Source organism: Delphinus delphis, chromosome 17, assembly GCF_949987515.2.
Source record: "Delphinus delphis chromosome 17, mDelDel1.2, whole genome shotgun sequence".
NCBI lineage: Eukaryota > Metazoa > Chordata > Mammalia > Artiodactyla > Delphinidae > Delphinus > Delphinus delphis.
The window spans coordinates 56,693,144-56,698,252 of record NC_082699.1 but is presented as its reverse complement, the minus strand read 5'-3'; the positions used below and the strand labels follow the sequence as shown (position 1 = coordinate 56,698,252).

Sequence of the window (5,109 nt, the reverse complement as noted above, 5' to 3'; positions counted from 1 at the left end):
ATTTAGCCTGATAATTCCAAATCTAGAATTTTAAATTAATAAAATCTTTATTTTACTGATAAATCCCCAAATGATAATTTTAACCAATGATTAATTTCTATATACCACATTTATATAATACTATTTTCATTAGCTGCTATAAACTTTAATAGATCAATACTAATAACAGTATCACTATAGAACCATCTATAAAATTCAGCATGTGACTCCGTGAGCTTAATTTTCTGCATGTTTTAACAGGCACTGGTGTCATTTAAATAACAATCTACCAATCGCATAAAAATGTAGCACTGGAAAATGCTGCCAAATCAAAACACAAAATGAAAATATCCAATAATTCCTGATAGTATTATTTGATAATTTAGCAACTGGTAGTATGATTTCAACTATGGCTTAAAGAATGAAAATGCTGATTTTGGAGGTCAGGGAGAAATATATTTACTGTATGCATTAATAAGTATTTGTTCTCTATTGATAGTGTCTTTAAAAATAAATATTATCTTATTAAAGATTTTTTTAATGTCACCCAAAGAAGCAGAAAGGGTATTATAAAACCACAGAGATAATTTGAAACTACCAATTTTAAGGACAAACTTAGGATAGGAAAGGAATATAAAAATATTCTAAATGATTTTTCACTGCTCTCCAATTCTAAGATATATATTAAAAAGCAGTCTACTGCCTTATTAAAAATATATCTTGGATATCTCACTCTTTTGTAGAGTGCAACTAATTGAGTAGCCACAAAATTAAGTGGAGGAGTTTATGGATTATTTTAAGGGGAGTCAAGAATAGGGATCTATGAGCTTTTTTAAGAATGAGCTTCATAGTTTATAATGCCTAACAATAGAATTCAGGTTTAATGCATTACCAAATCAATTGTACTTTGAGTAAAATATCCCGAGAACATTTGGAAGAATAAAGAGTAATGGAAAGATTATTGAACTTGGAATCAAGAGAGCTGGATTCACTCCAAATTTTGGCATGAAAGGTATTTAAAGCTACCCCCAGTTTTGATAATTATTAATAAAATATTTGAATCTAAAGAAAAGTAGAGATCTTTTTAAAGAGTTTTTAGAACTAACTTTAGACTTGGAGAATAGTTTAAAAATTCTACAGAGAGTTTTCATATATCCTTCCTTCTCCTTTCTCTAATACTTCCATTTGACATAGCCACAGTGTTATTGTCAGAACCAGAAAATGAACACTGGTACAATACTATGAACTAAACTAAAAGTTTTATTCAAATTTCACCAGTTTTTGCACTAACATTTTCCTTTTGCTCCAATATCAAATCCAGGATCCCACATTGCATTTAGTTATTATTTCTCTTTAGTTTCTTTTAGTCTGTAAGTTCAGACTTTCCTTGTCTTTCATGACCTCGACACTTTCAAAGAATATTGATAAATTACTGTAACGAATGTCAGTCAATTTGGTTGAGTGTGAGACTTCTTCATTACTCTGTATTTTTGTCAAGAATATCACAGGGCTGATGTTGAGTTCTTAAAGCATCACTTCACAAGGTTCATATTGCTGTTATGTGTTATTACTGTTGATGTCGTCCCTCCTATTTGTTTCACTCTAAAGCTATTGTCTTTCTTTTTTGGTTAATATCTATTTTAAGAGTGGTATTTTTATATTTACGGATCCACTATTATTTTGGCTTTATGGGTAAGAATCAACTTCTATCATATTTTTTTTTTTTGCTCAAATTGGTCATAGCTACTTCAATTTGGCACCTGTGTTTTCAACAAGCCTGCATCTTTTTTTGAGAATGTATTTTCTGGCATTGATGGAAGGATAAACCAGAAACTAAAGGGTTTAGTTTCCTATCAGAGGTGGATAGGAATGGAATGGAAAAAAGCAGGTATTGGTAATATAATAGCCAAGATTAGGAGGAAGTGACATTTCTCATTATCTTTTGTATTAGAACCATAGCCATATTTCACATGCCATTAACATACCCCCAAAATAAATGAACAATTAAAATCAACCTGGATGTGGGAAAACTAAAAATAAAATACCAACAATAATAAACCTGTTACCATGCTGTTCAGTACAACAGAAAAAGCAATTTTAAGTAACTTCAGGAAACAGTACCTTGACTGAAAACTGAATAAATATGTTTCAAGCAGAAGCATGGAAATATGGGTAGCAATTCTTAAATTGCTTTGTAAGTACACTGTAGTTAATCAAACAAGTATATTGTAGCAAGTAAGAACCAGGTTTCTCACTGTTGGAGAAATAATTCACAAATAAAGGAAGGAGGCAGGCTACATTTAACTCTGTGATGTTGGATTTGGATTCGACTTAACTAGTACAAAGTTATATATATATACACACACATATATAGGTATATATATATACACACACATATGTATATATATTTTATATATATGGTGAACTTATGACTCATAAAATGCATTGTGTGTATACAGTTGACCCTTGAACAACACGAGTTTGAAATGCATGGGTCCACTTAAATGCAGATTTCTTTCAGTAAATATTATGGTACTACATGATCTATCATTGGTTGAATACATGGATGTGGAATTGCTGATACGGAGGAGCTGAGTGCAGAGGGCCAACTGTAAGCTATACGTGGATTTTTGACTGCATTGAGGGTTAGCTCCCCAACCCACGTGCTGAAAGGTCAACTGTGGGGATATATATTTATATCCACACACAAATAATTAGATATAGACATGTTTATTTATATGGGTTAGTATATGTACTTATATTCCCTAACACTATACACTGAGAGGACCTAGAAGCAATAGCACCCACGTGGTACAGAGCACACCCAGAGCCCAGATGTTGGATTCTAAATGCCATTCTCCATTTAGATACATTTAGAATGTACCAAGACTCCTTGTGGTTTCTAGGTTGTAGCAGGAGAAATACTTAAAGGTATTTTAATAATGTAGCTCAAACATATTGCTTTATTCACCAGTGTAAAAGCATCAGTACATCAAGCAAATGCTTTTCTACTAATTTTAAAGAAATTTAGGAAAACATCTCCTCAATATCAGCGGTTTAGAGCAGAGGTTTTCTAATCACAGTAAAGGAACTTGATGTTGATGGCAAGTCAAAACCAGCTAAGGAGCTCTCAGCTCTGTAAGTCAAAGAGCCCAAGACTGCTCTGTAATGTATTTAATTTATGCTTATATTTGCTCGTATAATAATTGACATATTTCCCCATCTTACCCCTCTAATAGAGCAATAATAGGCTTCTATTTTTGATTAGGACTCCCCAATACATTGCTTAATATATATTTATTCATTGCAAAAATATTTATGAAATATTAAAAATAACCAATATCCAGATTCTAAAAACTAAGAATAGTGACATAAATGTGATACAAACCACTCTTCAGAGGTAGAATCCAGAAGTAGATATATGAAAAATACACAGATATAACACAAGGTATGATTTATTAGTGTTGTAAAACAACACAAAAATTGTGCTCGGGGAAACAGATATAAGTTGATAAATAATTGATGCTTTCAGAGAAATGTGTCATTTGAAGAGGACCATGAAAGATAAGCTTTAGAAAGGTATGAGGATGCTAGGCTAAGGAAATCTAATGTGTCAAGACATTGTAAAAAAGATGAATGTTTCAGTGTGTCTTGAATTCAGTGCTATCAGTTAGCTATTGCCATATAAAGGCAGCAAAATTCTTAAAGGTCATTGTGTTAAAACCACTGCCATTTATTCAGAATAGATTTAGGCTAGGAAAAGATAGGAATAATGATTTCTGCCCCCAAAGTTTATATCTTTCTCCTGGGCTCAGTAGTCAACATGGACATGATTTTCTCATGGTTGTGAAAGAGATGTGAGAGCAACTCTCAGCTTCTGTCACATCTGCCAACATCCAATCATTCAAAGCAAGTTATATGACCAAGTCCAGCATCAAAGAGTAGCAAATATTACTTAACCCATGTAAGTAGTAGGCAGAGTGAGTATTTACAAAAATAATATAGTGCAAAAACCACATCATTACTAGTTTTCTTTCAATAAAATATCCTCCGTGCATTCTACTGAAATTCTTATGGCTTTCTCTTATCTGAATATGTTTCTGAATTAAAGAACACTTATTAAATTATATTTTTGTACCAGTTATCACAGTCCACTACCTTGATTTCTAATATTTTAGCTGCTCATAGAGCAGATGTTTGTAATAATGTAAGTTTACCTTATTTGCAGTAACTCAAGGCAGTATATCAAGTGCTCACTTGCACAGCACATATGCTAAAATTAGAATACAGATTAGCATGGTCCCTGAACAAGGATGACATGCAAATTCATGAAGCTTTCTTTTGTTTGTAACAAGTAGTAAATAAACTATAGAATAATAAATATATAGAGTAACATTATACTACAGTCAAATAATATGATAAATGTTGCTTCAAGGGCAACCATGTTACAATATACAAATGTATCAAAGTAGCATGTTATATACCAACTTACAAAATGTAACATGTTAAATATGTCAAATTTTTTTAAAAAGACAAGGTATTGTTTTTACATTTCATTGTTTTTTCTTTATTTTGAAATGTTTTCTTTATTTTTCTTTATTTTGAAATGTTTTTCTTTATTTTGAAATGTAAAACTGAAACTGAACAATGACCAGTGGGAGAAACTTATTTAAATGATTCATTTTACCTAGAAAATACCATGATAGCTGAATATGGTTCTAAACAACATTTTCCACTCAGTTCTTAGAGAGAACTGTAACTTCAATTAAAAATACACCTGAAAAAAAGAATACTTTTTGATATAATAGGAAGCAGTTAGGCAAAGTAATATAGTCCAATCTTAGCATATCTAATAGCTTGAAACACAAGGTGCATCTTCTAAGAAGAAACTCTATATCCCAAAGTCAGTGTCTATGTGCAGGATTTCAAACTTGTGTCTAGTTATTGATGTTCAGAGAATCATATTCCACTGATAGAAACTTCTGGCTTTCCTAATATGTTTCCATGGAACATAATTCCATGCATACTCTCAGGTACTTTCCAGGGAGAATATCGGTAGGTTTAAAAATGTGGTATGTTAAAATATATTGCACTGATGTGCAGGTTCATCTTTCTGTTAGGTTGCCATTA

At 31.7% G+C, this 5,109-nt stretch overlaps 1 pseudogene; it reads left to right on the top strand.

Annotated features, from left to right (window-relative positions):
* The first annotated feature begins 4,228 nt into the window (after window positions 1-4,228).
* LOC132413435 (U6 spliceosomal RNA) lies at window positions 4,229-4,327 on the top strand (annotated as a pseudogene).
* The last annotated feature ends 782 nt before the right edge of the window (window positions 4,328-5,109 follow it).